Below are 20,060 nucleotides of genomic sequence, written 5' to 3'. Positions count from 1 at the left end.
TTTTAAATATTTAACCACATTTTTATTATTATGGGTTAATAGCCAATGACAATTTGTTATAACTGGTAACTATTTTGATACGTGTACAATTTGATCGCTGAAATGGATTACACTTTGCAAGAAACAATCGAGATTGTAGGTTTATACTACAAAAATAATAATTGTGCAAGAGCTGCTGCTAGAATCTTTAATGAAACATACCACAATAGACATGCAACTCATAAGTATGTTATTAAACTGATACAGAAATTTAGAGTAACAAGGTCAGTTTGCAATAAAAAACATAACCGGCAGGGACTTATAAATAACGCAGGAATCCCAGTAGCTGTTTAAGGGCACGATAACTTAGAAGCTGAGCAATCACAATCACTGTCAACAATAAGCGGAGCAATCGGTATTTCATCTTCTACAGTCTTCCGAGTCCTCCATAAATTTAAGCTTCATCCATATAAAATTAAATTAGTAAGTACAAGAAATAAATGAAGAAGATTTTGATTTTTCGAATTAATGACACAATGCACCATTAACAATCCACAATTGTTAAATCATATTTGCTTTTCGAATGAATGCTCATTTTTATTAAATGGTTTGGTAAACAGACATAATTGCCGATACCGGGCTGAGAGTGATCCACATATTTTACGTGAATTTCACATACACACTTAAAGGTTAAACGTATGGTGTGGTATCATAGGTGATGACATTATCGTACCCGTCTTTATCACTGAAAACTTCAATGGTGCATCGTATCTTGAATTACTTAGGCAAGTAGTTGATCGTATAAGTAGAAGGATAGTAGAAGATGATAATAACCTTTCCGAAGATTTGGTTGTATTTTAACATAATGGAGCTCCTTCACAATGTGCTCTACCTTTGCGACAATGTTTTTTTTAACGAAACGTTTCCCGCTAGTTGGATAGGTAGAAGAGGACCATGATGGATTGGCCACCTAAGTCACTGGATTTAACACCACTAGACTTCTTCTTATGGGGGTATTTAAAAACAAAAATTTATGCTACTCAACCAGAATCTCTAGATGATTTACGACAAAGAATAGAGGATGAATGTCGACAATTAAATGCAGACGTGCTAAGCAATGTCAGAGAAGAATTTAAAAATAGATTGTACAATTGTATGGAAGTGAATGGCAGTCATTTTAAACAATTGTTGTAAAAAGTTTTGGTAGTGAAATGTTCATTCTAAATGTTTGTAATAAAATTGTTAAAAAAATAATTTTTTTTTCAATCCAGTTTTCTTGCTTTTGTATGTATTTTTCTCATAAACTATGCATTTTAAGCATCATGTGTTATACAGTTCTAAAATTAATACTAAGAGTAAAATCCAAATATCAAATAAAAAAAGGGGGAAGTAATTTAAAAAAAATAATGGGATGATAAGGGAGATGAGCGGGTGCATTTCCCAGCAACCTTAAATATGATATAATGTGTCTTCCTTCAACTGTTAATTGACGTGATTTTGCGCTTTTCCTAAAAATTGGAAGTTTAAAAGTTATTAAAGTGGATAGTTTTGTCTGAAAAGCACTCTATAATATAAATATACAGTTGTGTGCTAGCATCGATAGTGTCCGCATCGTTTAAGCGCTCATTAATTTTTAATTTCAAAAATTTTACACAAGTTAGGTTTTTCGGATAATAAGAAATTGTAAACAAAGGTAGGGTTCATCTTTATACTGTAAAATGGGTGATTGTTTGGGTGGCGAAAAGCCACCCCCTGATAAAGATAAAAATAATTATTAGTCCTATCATTCGCTTATCTTCTTGAATTCTCTGTTTTTCAAGTTGTATCTTTATGCTAAAGGTTCCCCGGTCTACAAATACATAGCCTACTGTTTCGGTAAACAAGCCGGGATCGGGTGTATATATTTTATATAATTCTGCGTTCAAGGGCCGTAATAAGGTTAAAAACATTATTGCTATTAATACTTTTTTCCACCGTGCCACTGGCTTGGTTTTAACTGACTACTCTGATTCTGATCTGTTACGTGATTTTATAAATAAATTACGTGGTCAAGCTCCAAGCATCAAGCCTTATCAAAAATATGATTAAACAAATAATTGTTACAGCTTAAATCAACAGCATATGGCAAACAATAAATTTAGGTTACACATGCAATAATAATATTTCAGAACATTAACCTTCTTTACAAGAGGCAATAAAATTAATTGTTTAATAGATGATATTAAACACCTTCTTAAATAAAAAATCAGTATAATTCCTAATCCATATTGGAATAAGTTTATGGCATATAAAGAAAAAATACAATTACAAATTCTACAAGAAATTCCATTTCTTACACTCCACTCTTACACTTACACTTCTTATACTCAAAATTAAATCAGAAACATCTTGTTTAATAGACAATAATAGTGATGGGGAATCATAAAACAATTTACGTCACGTCACGTCTATCAACTCTAACATTGTTAAAATTATATATATATATATATATATATATATATATATATATATATATATATATATATATATATATATATATATATATATGTACATATATATATATATATATATATATATATATGTATATATATATATATATATATATATATATATATACATATATATAAAATTTTAACAATGTTAGGGTTGATAGACGTGACGGCTTTGGAGGCGTTGCGTTTCCTTTTTAGATATAAAATGCAAAACAAATTATAATCCAAATATACTGGTTTGCAGATTTTTTTCTATAGTAAGTAAAATTATCAACACTATATGTTTACAAACCTCCGAAACTCCAAAAATTGGAAACATTTATTTGGTCAAATTAAAGGCAGAGTTTTAATCGGTGGCGACTTCAATGACTGTAGATGGGGTCCCATACAGGATACACAGGGAGGGTGGACAGGGAAATACTCTAGTCGACGCTTTAGAGAATACTAATCTAAATTTTTAATTAAAACCAAAAGATCAACAAACATGCCCAGACCAAACGGACGTCCTTCAATGATAGACATAACATTATTATCTCCTTATTTAACAGACTTTCCTAGCTAGAATCGACTAAGTGACACAATAGGTGCAATTGACATCCCTATACAAATGACCATATATTTAAAATATTCTCCAATCACAATTCATACCTCCACAAAATGGAAAGAGTCTGCGGCGGACTGGTCTATATTTGAAAACTACTTAGAAAAATGCTATCCCGACATTCATGTTATAGATGGTACATCTTTGGAAATATTTAATAACTTACTTCAAACAATTACCTAAGCTACAGAATGATTACTCAAAAATTTTAGTTCAAGCTTTAGAGAAAAAAAAGTGCATTAATTAGTGCATTTTTGAAAACAGCACAGCGTTATGAAGGACAATGACTGGAATAACCTCAAAGTCCGTGCAACTCCAATTTATTGGTTATACATTTTTTTATCGTGCTTTTAAAGTACAAAAAACGGTATTTTTGATTATTCTTATTAAAGCTTTAATTTGAGCTGTGTTATAAATTTTACTCAATAGTTTATGCAAAATTACCGATTGAAAATGAAAAAATGCAAATTAGTATTATATTGTAGCTCTTTTAAAAATGGAATGAGATTTCCTAAGATCCAATCGATCAAGTGCTTTTCGAAATACGTTTAATTGTTTATAAAAATTTTTATATTTTTATGTAGGAATTAAAATAATTGCTAAAAAGTTTTTCAACCACTTATTTTTTGTTTTGAAGTAGGAACGACTTTTGCTTTATAAACTAATTAAGCTACATTGCTCCATATACACTACACACATTTTTAATCTATTAATTCTTATAGCAGAAGTTGGACAAAGATTTAAAAACACTTTTCTACCATCAATAGAAGTGAAGTTAGCTTAATTGGTTTAAAAAATCATAGCTGCTGTGTTTATAACAATTAAGAATTAAAATTGGCACCATTTAATAGTTAAAGGACTATATTTTATACTTCTTATATTAAAAAAATCCATATTTATAACCAAACAACGTGAGTAAAGTTGACTGTTTTTTCGAGTAGCCGAATTGGTTTGGTGGTGGAGAAACTCTTCTCCTGTCGACCCGACGAGAAAAGAACTTAATTTCGCGCTCGGAACAATTTATCATTTTAATACAACAGGACATCATAATTATTCTTAATCGGCTCATATCAATTACCAAGATATGACAGAATTGAATAAAAAAATTGATTTATTTACTTATGAAGTTTTTGCGAATCAAGGTAATTTTACAAGACGACCGTATATGAACCAGCTATTGAACAAGACCTTATGGATTTTATCAAATGTGTTGGAAGTCTGACTCGTGTTCGCTCTGTTACTGAATACACAGTCGCAAGGTACTATTAGATATTTGCAACAAAATGGAGAATTTCTGTAGGACTACTCATGATGGTTCTGAACAACATGTCGAGAGTAGGTATAACAAAATTAATTGAGATGAGAAAGATTTAAGATTCCTGAAGGGTCAGAAAGTATATCATGTAAATGCACATTAGAATCTGCGTCCAACAAATAGTGTGTTTGTTGCAAATATGGTCCAAAATGTACTCGAATATTTGCGAAAATTGTAACGGAGATAGCTGCGATAATTCTCCGATTGTTAATCGTAATGAAAATGACGATCTTAATGAGAGTGACGACATTATTTTGGATGTAATATTAAACGATGACGACCGATGGTCAAATTATAAATAATATAAATAAAAAATAAAAAATTAACGAACAGTGTGAACATTAATTATAAATTAATGAATAGTATTATTATTAATTATAATATTAATAATAAATTAATAAATAGACACACTTTTTTGGAGTGTAAATTACATTTTGTTATTTTACGCCTCACCCTTTAATTATAGAACATTTTATTTAATTGAAAATTATTTAATATTGCATGCACTAAATACATGTTATTAAATAAATTTAATAAAAATAATAACTATTTACTATAAAGAAATATTTCATATGTGAAAAAAACATGATTAATTGTAATTTAAAAAGAAATGTTAAAGTATAAATGGCAGCAAAAAACATATCGCCAATGTTCACAAAAATGTTTGCTACTTCAGGTTAAAAAAGAGATAAATTGGTCCATATTTAACGAAGATGTGATGAATTGTTCCGAACGCCGCAGATTTGAAGTTAGAAGAACCAGCCAAAACTGAGCCAATTCGACTACTCGAAAACAAAACTGTCTAATTTAATTATGTTCTTTTACTTTAAATAGCTTTTTTTAAAATAGATTCTTATCAAATATAGGCTTTTAACTATTGAATGGCGCAAATTTTAATTCTTAATTGCGATAGACACAGCAGCTGTCTTTTTTTAAACATATTAAGCTACCTCCACTTCTATTGGGTGGGAATTTTAATTTAAAGCTTTGTCTTAACTTCAGCTATATGAATCAGTAAGTTAAAAATGTGTGTGCTATAATAGAGAGCGTGTAGCTTAATTAGCTTAACGCAAAAGTCGCCCCTAATTCAAAGCATTAAATATGGGGTTGAAAAACATTTTTAAGCAAATATTTTTATTCTTAAAAATAAAATAAAAAAAAATATCAAAAACTACTGCAACCATGTAAAATTATATCATTTATTTGATAATTAACCACCTATTTGATAAGGCTAAACATCATTTATTAAAAACATTTAATGATTGGCTTCTGGAAGGAAGTTACATTAACAAAATGAAAGAAACAATTATATGTATATTATGTATAATTATATTTTTATCCTTAACCCAACAAAGACAAAACTTTCCCATCGTCTTACCGAACAATTTTTATATTATCTTGTATAACAAAAACTTTCGAAAGAATTATGAAAAATCGTCTTAATTAGACAGTGGAACGCAAATCTTTTGCCAAGCACTCAGTATGGATTTGGATCCGGTCTTTGTATACTAGATGAAATAAGTCACTTAACAACAGATATCTAAATTAATTTTTCTACAAATCAATATTAAGCATGTTTTTTTTTTCTAGACCTTACAGGGGCTTAAAACTGTGTTAGTTTAACATTAATGCATTCAAAGTTATTCGGACTAGGGTTGTCCACAAATTTATCCGCTAAAATAGTAAATATTTTTAGCAGCCGAACTTTATATACCAGAGACCATAGAAATCAGTTACATGGTCCAAGAATACCTCAAGCAGGATTACCACAGAGGTCTGTATTAAGCCCGATTTTCTTCAACATATTTTTGGCAAGATTATACGGTATTTTTGCTGATTTCATGAAATGTATGCAATACACCGATGACATAGGTATTTATTCCTTCCATGATTCATATGACTATTATGTAAGGGTTCTGGAACACTTCGTGAAGCTAGTGGATAATTGGACTAAAAACCATGAACTAATCATATCTGCAGAAACATCTGCCATTACGATATTTACAAGACATAGGATACGTAGCCTGATAATCTAAAATTGTCAGAATATGTTATACCTGTTTTTAGGTGAGTATAAAAATCTTGGTTTGATCTTAGACCCTAAATTACTATGATCCAAATACGTCCAATATTTAAAAGAAGATGTAAGAAAAGCGTCAATCTCCTTAAATGTGTTACTTACAGGCGATGGGGTGGTGATCCCAAAGTTGCACTGATCTTTTACAGGACCTACGTGCGATCGATTTTGGATTAAAAATGAATGTTATACGGATCATCAAGCAATATACATTTAGTAAAAATATATCGTATTCAGTTTAAAAGTTTGAGATTATCTCTGGGTGCTATAAAATCAATACCATGCCTTCTATTACTTGTTGAAAGTAATAAAATTCCATTAGAAAATCATAGAAATTTATTGGTAACTAAAAATGTATTATAATCCAGGGCCAGAACAAGTGGTTTTGTGAGTATGTTGTATGAATTATCTATTTAGAGTATGAATATGCTAGTAAACAATTATTGTAAGGCTCTTGGGAAACGAGTGCGTGGTACTCGGCGACTTCAACACAAAATCTGCTGATTATTGACACTCGGGGGCAAACGTATATGGAATGGATAGGGATACTAGATCTAGTAGTATTAAGTACAGGTTTGGAGCCAACATTTGTGAGAGACTATTCCAGATCGTACACCTTCGCTACGCAGAGAGCCTCCCTATGTGTCAAGGACTGCGCAATACTGGCGGAGAATACCGGTATAGAACATCAACTCATCGGCTTTTCGATTGGCAAGATAAGGGGATGAGAGTATTAGATGAGAGGTACATGGGACCCGACGTCGTACACCTTCGGTGGAAGGCCTCGAGCAGGTTATGAAAGCTGCGGTGCATATGAGTAAAATAGGAACTGAGCGTGTGGATAGAATGCCTTACTGGTGGTGTGTAGCGGTAGAGCAACTGAATGGGAACTGCGTGGCCTCTCGCCGACACTAGACAAGTACGAGAATACGTCGTAGCGCGGAAAAATTGAGTTCCCTTCTCAAGTCTGGCAGGGCTCCCGGTATAGATGGTGTCCCGCCAATTACGATACATTAACCCCGATTGTCAGCGGTATTGCAGTTCAATAGTCCAGTCGATCAGCAGTTTCGACACATATTGCAGACAGGTCGGCATCAATTAATTTCTTATAAATACTGTAAATTTTTATTTTAAAGTCAGTTGTAATTATATTAAATAAAGTGCTGTAACTCTGTTAGTTGTACCTTTAAAAGGGCCTTTTTAAAAGGTACCTTCGGGAGTGACAACCTTTAAGTGGCGCAGTCAGTAGGATTAGTGGGAGAGTCTCCAAAAGATCCTCGTCGTTTTTAAACCTTTACCCGCTACCGAACCCAAATCCAGGAAAAACTGCAGCTGTTTAACCCACGGATTCCATGCAAATTGGCACAGAAACATATTTATGAAGAGAGCTGAAAAGAAACTTAAAAAAGAAAAGGAAAAGTACCAAAAAGGAACGCATCCAAGCATCATCCTATACCTGTAAGCAAATTTCATCTTATTTCTAATTCTAATATCATTTCACAAGTATCATCCTTTAGAATAAGCGATTCTCTTTCAACAATTTTTGAATCTAATATTGAATCTAGTGAAAATATTAAATCAGATTTAAGTCCACAAATTCATTTGAAATACCTTCTGTAATTATTACACAAGCATCCATTTCAAAGAATTCTAATATGGCACCCATTTTTGATGTTAATAAAGACCTTTCTATCGTACCAGAGTACGACGGTAATCCAAATGAACTCCACAATTTTATTGATGTTATTTCCATGCTTCTAAACCATTTTTGGGATCATACAAATCCCGAAAATTTTCAAAATCATATGCTTATAAGAGGAATTATGAACAAAATTAAGGGCAGAGCCAGAGAAATTATTTATGTATACAGCTGTAAAGACTGACCGTCAATAAAATCAATTCTTGTCCAAAATTTCGCTGACCAATGTAACAAAAACTCATTAACTAGAGATTTAGTTAATCTTCGTCAAGCTCCAAACGAAAACCCTCATCAATTTCATGAAAAAGTTATGAGTCTTTTAAATACTATCTCAAATCATATTGAATTAAATACAGAAAACGAGAAAGTTAAAAGAAGTAAAAAATAATTTTTCCAACAACAAGTTCTAACCACATTTTTGGCAGGCCTAAGAGAACCCCTAGGATTAACAATTCGATCCATGAGACCACCGAATCTCGCTCTTGCTATCCAATATATTCAGGAAGAAAATAACATTAGATATCTCCAAAAAACTCATAATTATTCCTTATCATCTCCTAATAAACCGTCTGCGACTTCACAAACACAGAGACACAATTTAAGTCATACACCGGCTCCTACACGGTGGCAGCCAGAAGCGCCCAAGCCCCAATGGCCACAGCCATTCTTTAGGCCACATCAAATGCCTTCGCAATAACAGCCATTCAACAGTAGTCCAAGAGGGACATTTCAACCCCCTAGATTTCAACAAAATCATCAAATCACTCCATATGCACAAAATTTTAGGGTTAATCAACCCAATTTTCATAAACCAGTTCCATCTCAATCATATAAGCCAACACCTATGAGCGTATCTACACACCAAACCGGCTTTAATAGACCCCAATCTCAAACAAACTTCCGCTTTTAACAAACAGCCAGCCCCCGATTCACCGTAGAAGAACTCTTTAATATCGAACAAGAGGAAAATAATTACGATGAAGGTATAGACAATGACACATACCCAGATTATCCTTATTATGAGCAAGAAAGCCAAGAATATGAAGAAGATGTAAATTTTCAAACGTTTCAAGACGAAAAAGAAGAAACGTAGTAAAATTGCATTCCTATGCTGACAAAAAAGAGCTTCCTTACATTAAAATTGAAAATCCCCTTCTTAAACTTCTTATCGATACAGCAGCCACTAAATCTTTCGTTAATCCTGATATAGCCAATAAATTCTACAAGGATAATATTAAATATGAACCTTTTATCGTTACATCAATTTTTCAGAATCATTCACAAGATTATTGTGTAGAAATTCCAATTTTTCCCGAATTTAACTCCGATATTAACCTAAAATTTTATCTTTTCAAATTTCACAAGACATTTGACGATCTTATCGGACTCGATAATCTTAAACTTCTAAAAGCAAATCTCGATTTTACCCAAGCTACTCTTACTACAGAGCATTCTATTATTCCTATTAATTACCATGTCACAAACAAAGCCCAATTCTTTACAGTCCAGCTAGAGCTCCAATCAATTACCCAAGTCCGATTGCCAGTAAAGGAAACATCAGGTACAATCATCATCCCAAGACAAGAAGTCGAAGGTGCCATCCTAAGAGAAACTCTCACCGCTGCCTGTAATCAACTCGCCTGGATCGAGCTAGTCAATAACACCGATGAATATATCCAAGTAGCATTAACTAATCCCATCAAAAGTCAACCCATAAAGCTCGAGGAATATCATATATATACGTCAGATATCATACCTACCGAAGACAGTAATCTAAGAAATGTCGATCCTCTCCTTAATCTTAATACAGAAGAAGTATCTCACTTAAGACCACTGTGCAGGAAGTTTGCAGAGATATTTTATCATCCAGACGATCCTTTAACATTTACTAACCAAATAAAGCACCATATACGAACCAAAGACAAAGTTCCAGTTTATACCAAGTCATATCGGTATCCATACATCCATAAAGAAGAGGTACGTATGCAGATCACTTCGATGCTTGATCAAGGAATTTTCAGACCGAGTCAATCACCCTGGTCATCTCCAATCTGGGTCGTTCCAAAGAAACCAGATGCCTAAGGAAAAATTAAATGGAGAATAGTTGTCGACTACCGGAAGGTGAACGAGAAAACCATCGATGACCGATATCCAATTCCAAATATAACAGACATTCTGGACAAACTAGGACGCTGCCAATACTTGAGGATTCCATTAAATTGAAATGGCCGAAGAAGATATCCAGAAGACTGCATTTAACGTTGAAAATGCCCACTATGAATACATGAGAATACCGTTCGGACTCAAAAATGCACCCTCAACATTCCAGATAGTAATGAAGAACGTACTAAAAGGACTAATAGAAGAAATATGTCTGGTCTACCTGGACGACATTATTGTATTTTCAACCTCTCTTCAAAAACACATTGTAAATCTTAAGAAAACTTTTGAAAGATTAAGGGAAACAAGTTTAAGATACAAGTTGACAAATGTGAATTCCTTAAGAAAGAAGTCGATTTTCTAGGCCACTTCGTAACCAACGAGGGAATTAAACCAAACCCGACTAAGATTAGAGCCATCATAGACTATCCTGTACCAAAAACAGCAAAAGAAATTCGAGGATTTTTAGGATTACTTGGTTACTATAGAAAATTCATAAAGGACTTTGCCAAAATTACAAAACCACTTACCATATGTCTTAAAAAGGATGCAAAAATTGAACACACCTAAGAATTCTTAAACTGTATCAAAACCTGTAAAAGCTTATTGATTAATGAACCACTTCTGCAATATCCAGACTTCACTAAACCCTTCAGCCTTACGACTGATGCAAGCAACTTCGCTATAGGAGCCATCCTATCACAAGGTAAAATAGGAAACGATAAACCTATCGCCTATGCATCCAGAACTTTAAATGAAACCGAACTGAAATATTCGACTATCGAAAAGCAGATGTTAGCAATTGTGTGGTCTACTAAATACTTCCGCCTATCACTTTTCGGACGAAAATTCAAAATTTTATCTGACCATCGACCACTATAATGGTCATTTTCACTTAAAGACCCAAACTCAAAGCTCAATTTGATTACGAAGTAATATATAAAAAATGCAAATCCAACACCAACGCAGACGCTTTATCCCGTATCGAAATTCACACGAAAGAATTAAACAGTGTAGACGAGAATATGGAAGAAATAATGCAACTCCTCTCAAAAAATGACGATGATTAATCACCCCAGTTCCTTATCCGATCTAGAAGAATTTCTAACCGACCGAGCCAAAGAGTCTCAACAAACTTTGAATCCGTCAACCCCTTTAGGTGACTTAGATAAAATCATCCAAAAAAATCAAACTGCAACGTTAACTCCCGAAGAAATAAAGATAATAGACGAAATCCTATATGAAGACAGCAAACAGCAAAAATCTAAAGCTCAGCCATCAAACTCCCAATACTTACAAGAAGATGACGATACAGATGTAACCAAACATTCTACGGCAGAAAATCTAATAATGGGAATTCCAATTAGCGAGAAACCACTAAATTGTTACAATAATCAAATAATTTTCAAGATAGTAAACTACAGCCCGGCGAAACCAATCATAGAGCAGTGTTTTGTAACAAAGAAGAGAATGTATGTCCAATTGGGAAAAAATGATCTTTACAATGACATTTTCCAGTTTTTCAAGAACTATATAGATCCGAAAAAGAAATACGCCATTCTGTTCGAGAATGATGAACTCTACAAATCCCTATGTAATATTCTACGAGACACTTTTAAAAATTCAGCATTCGATCTTGTCAAACGCAACAGCCTCCTAGAAGATATAAACAGCTCAGAGAGACAAAAAGAAATTATAGAGAACTACCATCAAGGGAAGACTAACCACAGAGGAATTAACGAAACCGAAGCTCAAATAAGAAAACGCTACTACTGGCCTACGCTAAAGAAAGACATCGAAGAAGTTATTAACCTTTGTGATACGTGCCAAGCTAACGAGTATGACAGAAATCCAATTAAGCCGAAATTTATGGAAAACACCAACTCAAACGAAACCGTTAGAAATCATTCATTTGGACACATTCCAAGCTAACGGACAAAAATTCCTTACAATAATTGAAGCATTCTCGAAATATGGCCAAGCATATCCCATAGAACGATCCAACGCAATACATGTCCTTAATGCCTTCATGCTCTTTATAGCCCATCATGGACTCCCATACATGATAATCGCAGATAGTGGAACCGAATTTAAGAACGACCTTGTTTAGGAATTTGTCGATATACACAAAATTTTGATTCACTACACAACAACACACACTACACACAACACCAGATAATCCACAATCGAACGGAATGATAGAACGTTTTCACTCTTCAATTTTGGAACACCTACGAATACTTAGAGAAAAAAGGAAGACTCTGTGTATTAAAGAACATATGTTATATGCTATTTTAGGATACAACAATTCCATTCATTCATCAACTAAACAAAAGCTAATCGAAATTCTCAATGGCCATATCGATCCTCAAGATCCATTTGACATCGATATTAACAGAACCCTAATAAATAACTATACACAGAGCCGCAGATTAAAGACAAAAGAAATCTAAAGTGAAATAAACAAAAAGCTACAAGAAACCAAACAGAAAAATATTGAAAAAATAAATCTAAAAAGACAAACACCAAAAACTTATAAACCCAGCACAAAAGTTTACACTAGAAAAACAGTAAAAAGAAACAAACTTCTTCCGAGATTTTCTTCCCGCATTGTGAAAAATAATAATCCCGTAACACTCAAGATACGTCGATACACAAAAAGAACATCAAACACGAGACAAAGACTAACACTAAAACTGCTTTACAGACGTACACTTTCCGTCATATAAAACCTTCAGACTGAACACAATGGTTCGTGAATCAATTCGTTGTTGCCATCACAGATAACGGAATTTCAGTAAATTTAAATAAAACGTAAAACGTAAAAAATAACGTTCAAAAATGTATAAAGTTTTTAGATAGGTATTATTTTTATTATTAACAACAAAAAACCGTATCTAATAAATTTAATAACCAGAGAGAGGATTGAGTTAATGTCCAAAATGTTGAACGATATTTAAACCTAGGGTATTAGCACAGGGAACATTGGAATGCATCTACTGTAATTTTATACTTCAATTACTTACAGAACACAAACTGTTGACTGTATGTTATGTCAATAAGTTTAGTAACAGGCAAACTACCTAAATTAATTTATTATTTATTACATAAACGATAAATATGAAAAACTAACATTATACTTTATCCTACGTAGATTATATGCATATTTTTTTCAAAATTAAATGATTTACTGTGTATAAATGATAATTAGAATAAAATTTAGCGGAGTAAGATATCATCGTCTGTCTTAAAAAATCCTCTTATAACTGAAAAATGTTGGTTTAGTATCTACAGATGTTATCAGTGCGTGAAAACTTCCCGAACATATCCGAACGATTAAACATAAAAAAACGGGTGTGGCAGTCCAGTGGGACTGCCGGTAGAAGTTATACTTCTATACACGCTTTCGTCGTTACAAATTTATATGGGAGTCAATCTGCACAATCATTACATATTTAATGTTATAGCTAAGAGAGAGCAGAAAGAAAAAAAGAATTAGGTATATAGGTATATAGTGCATCGTTTGCTGTATATAAACATTTGACCTGTAATAGGAGTATAGTAAATGAAGGATTGTATCAATATTTTAATAAAAATATATATTTTTATTTTCATATATGTATAAAAGGAGTTTTATACATACTCGTATATGAAATTTTTTTACACATACTCTGCAGTAAAATTCATTGTTTATTTTGTTATTAATATAAAAATTACAATACAATACACTGCAACATAATTCAATATAATAATACAATACAAATTAAAATGCAATATTCATAAGTATTTAAAACGGCCAATATACATAACTTACTTTACGAAGATAAAAATAAAAAACCAACAACTCGGATTATGTTGTAAATTTTCATTTTATTTTAAAATTTAGCATTTTTGCGTATAATACATATTTATATTTAATAACATTAACGTGAGGTTTTTAAATATTTCAAAAATAAAAAAGGAAATTCATATTGGGATTCGAAATCACGTACACCAGCGTATGAACCAAACACGTAAAAGATTTGTCAATTAGACATAATAATAACGGATTTCAAAATTGACAGTTGTCTGTCATACAGTGATTTAATAAATAATACAAAACATATCACATAAATAATAATATTAATATATATTATATATATAATATTATATATAATATAATATATTTATAATATTAAATATAATATATACAAAAGGAACATTTTTATTCTCGAGAGAGGAAGAGAAAGAAAATATATCTTATGTCTCTCTCTTGCTCATTATCTTACATATGTACAGTCTGTCCCAAACCCTTCTTTCAGTGCGTCACTAATTTTGACGTCATATAGGATTTTAAGAATGTCGAGAATTATTGCATGACATTTTAGTTAAATTTGACAGTTGCAGGATCGTAATCTCTCTTTTTCTAATTGAAAATAATTTATTAATTTTAATATTAGTCTCTGTTCTTTCTCGATTTATCTCGGCATATTTAAAATATTTTTATGACAATAAATACAAAATTAAATTTTCACTGTAAAATGTCTGATAATACTAACCTGGAATGACAGTTATCATTTTATCAGTTGACATTGTAAAAGTACTGTCACGATCGAGACAATCTGCGTCAAATTATATTTATCCGCATCATTGATTGGATATTTATTTAGCGTATTCTAAACTCCAACCAATTATACATCCGTAAGTAGAATTAGCTTTACGATAAATAATTTTCTGAGTTCTATGTATAATAATCACAGACTCACGTTTTTTTCTGTCACTTCTAGCTTAATGTGTTAGAGAGAATTCGATCAACTATGACGCACTGAAAGAAGGGATTGGGATGAACTATAATGGTTTCACAGATTCACTCCTGTGCAAATTTCCAACGCCGACCGTGCGTATAGAAGTATAACTTTAAAATTAAACATAAAAAATATTGCTTGCCATCAGTCAGATTTGACAAGTTTGTCAAAGTGAATTTTTAAAGATGCCACGTCAGTTAAGTCAGTTTGATAAAACTAGAATAATTACAAAAATAGAAGATGGTCTATTCGACAACTGGCTCAAGAGTTAAATAGAAGCAAAACCACAATCCACAACATTAAAAAAAAATGGGAAAACGAGCAGACTTTGGATAGAAGGAGAGGGAGTGGGAGACCAGCTATTACTACAGCCCAACAAGATGAAACATTAACTAATCATTTAAGAGCGTATCCCTTCCATACGGCAAGGCAAGCAAAAGTTAATACAAACTTTAATGCTTCTATAACTACAGCATTAAGGAGAATTAGAAGAATAGATTTAAAAAATTGTACAGCTGCCCGAAAATACAAATTTAGCGGGGAACATAAACAAAGTAGACTCCTATTTGCTTTAAATTACGTTTTAAATGATCCAGGCAATTTTTGGGACCGTGTAATTTTTACTGATGAAAAAGTATTCCAGTCTTATTATGATGGCCATATTAAGGTTTATAGAAAGCCTCGAAATAGGTTTAACGAAAACTATATTTTATCAAGTGATAAGTCCGGACGGATCTCTGTAAATGTTTGGGCTTGGATGTTTAGACGAGGTTCAGGAATGTGTTGGAGAATTGAAGGACGATTCAATACTGAAACCTATTTACATATATTAGATAATGTGATGTTGCCATCGGTTAGAGAAATTTTCCCCAACAATAATTTTATTTTCCAGCATGACAACTGTTCTATCCACACAGCCCACCGTGTATGGGATTACCTTATGGAAAATAGCATTGAAGCTCTTCCATAGCCCTCTAAAAGTCCAGATATTAATCCAATAGAGAACGTTTGGGGACTTATGATCAAAAAAATACAAAAATTAAATGTAGTTCCCCAAAACAGGGATCATTTATGGACCATCATTGAAGAAACCTGGGAAAGCTTGGCAGAAGATGAAAATTTGTCACTAAATTTAATAAACTTAGTTCCCAGAAGATTACAAGAAGTGATTAATAATAATGGAGCTATGACAAAATATTAACTTTTCGAATTGTAATACATATTATATTTAAATTCCATACCTGTTCACTGCAAAAATTATTAATTTTTTATTAATTTCAAATTAAATTTTAAATTTTTCCAGTGGGTTTTATTTACTGTAGTATTCCACAACTCAATACAGTTTTGTGCTACACTTTACGAGAAACCAATCACACCTCTCGATTTGAAATTAAACATAATAATTTAAAGTCATGTCTAGATTTATTATCTATCATAATTTTTGAATTGAAATATTTTCATAAATTTTAATAAAACACGAATCAATGTATGGGTACTGAGATAATGGAAAATTTCAAAATTAATAGAATTTTTTAAGATGTATCTTTAAATAAATGTTTAAATATAAATGTGACTGACTGATAGAGAATGCTCGATATTGTTTTAGTTTTTAATATACTAAAAACTAGCGACCTATCGCACAGCCCTGCTTTTAGCTGGTTTGATATAATATTTTCGTTGAACTGGCAACGTTGCCTTCGAAATTAGAATGACACATGTGAAAAGCTCAACTTACACAACTTGAAAAACACGATTTTCGGTTATAGGAGTTGTACCAGTTTTTTATGACGCGAACGGTACCTTAGTAGCAGCCAAACAAGTTCAAATTCAAAACCTGAAGGACAATCCAGGAATCCTTCCAGTTAAACTTGGACAAGTGAGGATACAGACCAGCACTCATGACTTCATCCACTACTTCCATCTACAACCTATCACAGAAGAGATTGAATCCATGGAATCTCAGCATATCATCACCAACAGAGCAATAGAAAATGGACTTAGTCAACCATATTTTGAGAGCCTACAAAACGTTGATAAAACTGTACAGTACCTCCTCCACAGCAAAAGAGAAACTCGACACAATATATCCAAAATCCAAAAGCAAAAGAGGACTTATAAACGGATTGGGAAGTGTAATAAAATCTACTTCTGATAATCTAAATCAAGAAGATGCTGAAAGATACAACACCGCCATTAAATCACTTCAAAATAACCAACAAAACATTATTACCAACATCAATAGCCAACTCAGTCTTAATAAAAGAATAATGACAAATTTTAACCAAACCATTTCATTACTTACACACAACCAAGAAATCATAGCTGAAGAGACAAACAAAATTAGCTTAGAGATGAACCAATTCGTTTTCGATTTTAATGATTATATGCAAGTTCGAAATATCCTTGACCAGATAAATCTAAATTTACAAACAATTACACAAATACTGGATGATCTACAAACAATAATTACATTTGCAAGAATCAAAACTTTACACAACGATCTCATTAAACCTGAAGAAATAAAATGGACCGTGCAAAAGATGCTTAAACACCACCCTGCATCACAGATTCCCTATATTCAAGAAGAAGACTTAACCAAATATTATGAAATCATAGACATTGATGGTTATTACACGAATCACACCCTTGTTTTCATTTTACATTTTCCTATCCTTCATTCCAAGTCGTTCACATACTTCCATTTATACTCCCTCCCAACTAATAATCACACAATAATCATTCCACCTGGTCCATACCTAGTCCATAACTCAGACCTTTTTCAATATATGGATGTACGATGCAAAAGAAGCGAATCCAAATCATTCATCTGTCCTGAGAAATTTCCACAAGAGAATGACCAGACTAGTGACTACATCGTCCAAATTCTCCAGTTAATCAATGATGCTGCCCAATGCCAAAGTGTTCGCGTCACTGTCACTACAACGATCATTCAAAAAGTATTCGATGCACACTACATTGCCGTTTTTCCAAAGGATACGAAAGTATCTACCCATTGCACCACCACTGAAATAGAAGTACTCGAAGGAACCTATCTAATTGAGTTACCGCCAGGATGTGAACTACGAACCAATAATGAAGTTTACACGAATTCCAAAACAACAATTACAGAAGAACCACTAAAATTACCAAAAGTCAAGACCACCACTATTCTGAAGAACCACCCAATAGTCAAACCCCTAAAATTGGACAGAGTTCCTTTAGACGAACTACACAAGTTATCACAGGAACAAGAAAGGTTAGAATCCATCCTCCCAACACAAATGGACCACAGCTACATATGGACACCATTGATATATATCCTGGTAGCAATCCTTTTAATTTTTAGTTTTCTTAAGCTACGCAAACTGAAAAAAGAAAAAGATGAGCAGAATCCAACCACAGCAGAAGACATCCCTGACCAAAGCCAAGAGTCCTCAGAAACAGTTCGAAGAGTTTTGTTCATCCCTCTCAAAACTTCCCCAGGGGATGGAGAAATTACGATACATTATCCCCGATTGTCGGCGGTATTGCAGTTCAATAGTCCAGCCGATCAGCAGTTTCGACACATCATGCAGACAGATCGTCATCAATTAATTTCTTATATATACTGTAAATTTTTATTTTAAAGTCAGTTGTAATTATATTAAATAAAGTGCTGTAACATAAATGCTCTTTTGGCTGAGCAGGCGTTTCCGAATCTCTGGAAAATCTTGAGACTTGTGGTCCTGCCTAAATTCAATGCAGGATAATATCTTCCTATTTGTCTTCTTCCTCACATGAGGAAGTTGTATTAGAGAATACTATGTGCACATATCGATGAGGTAGTTGTAAGGTCTAGTCTCCGTCTCCGAGATAGTATGGTTTCTGACAGGACAAAAGGTACAGTGGATGATCCTGATTCTCTTTGGCGTCCGAAATGACGTTTCAATATATTCCAGTGGGGTCACATAATGAGCTTTTTGGAAGTAAGGAACTGTCCAGAGTATCTGAGGAACGTGGTTGCTGATTATCTTTTTGAGAGGAATATAGTGATGGAGAATGGTGTGATAGTGGATGTTACGGCTGGGGCCCCGCAGGGCCCGGTCCTGGGTCCGATGCTGTGGAACCTGGCATATGACCCAAACTGCGAATATCGTTCGCATTCGCGGAAGACCTCGCAATACTGGTGACGGCACGGGACAAGGAGGAACTTACCATTACCATTATCAAACTGATATATTATGACATTAAACAAAAAGTGAGAAACAAAAATGTAGCATTTATTTGGACTGAAAGGTACACCGGGATAAAAGGTAATGTAATAGCAGACGAGCTTGCTAAGGATTCTACACATTCTGGTATATAAAAATATATTTACACAGTAATAAATCTAATAAAATTCGATAATCAAAAACGGCATCTGGCACTCTGGAAGTGAATGAGGAGAGAAAGCATAGCTATCTTACCGTCCAAGCAAAGAGCGATGGTTTTAATTTACTTTATTTTTATTTTATTTCTATTCGATTCAATGTTCGATACTGTTTGCCAAAATCTATCACATTAAAAACATCAATGACAAAGTAAAATTTTTAAGAAGATCTATTGTGGTTATTTTCGACAAACATGCTTCCTTTGAAAAGTCACTAAAAATTATAATCCTTGACTAACAGATAATGTGAAACTTCTAATGTCACTAATAGATAAGACTAAAAAAGTGACAGAAAACTAAGGAGGTAGCTAACCTTACCTACTACAAATTAATTGGAAATTATCAACATTTTAACATCGATAAACCCGACCCATTAGAAAAAGATACAAGGACTGCTTTAGGTCGGATTTCTCTGTAGCTCTGGGGGAACGCGGATGTATGGCAGCAGTCAGTCTATTTGTGTTATATGTCTATGGGTATACATATCTACAACATTAGCATGTGAGAATGAAAAAACAAATATTTATTCTATTTTTATTCATATT

General features: G+C 32.9%; 1 protein-coding gene across 3 annotated transcripts in view; it reads right to left on the bottom strand.

Annotated features, from left to right (window-relative positions):
• DCX-EMAP (Doublecortin-domain-containing echinoderm-microtubule-associated protein) overlaps positions 1–20,060 on the bottom strand; it is a 1,094,074-nt gene that overhangs the window by 710,521 nt on the left and 363,493 nt on the right. The window lies entirely within an intron of this gene.

Source organism: Diabrotica undecimpunctata, chromosome 2 (assembly GCF_040954645.1).
Source record: "Diabrotica undecimpunctata isolate CICGRU chromosome 2, icDiaUnde3, whole genome shotgun sequence".
Lineage (NCBI taxonomy): Eukaryota > Metazoa > Arthropoda > Insecta > Coleoptera > Chrysomelidae > Diabrotica > Diabrotica undecimpunctata.
Note: the sequence above shows the minus strand (reverse complement) of the source record. Positions and strands in the feature narration are given on the sequence as shown.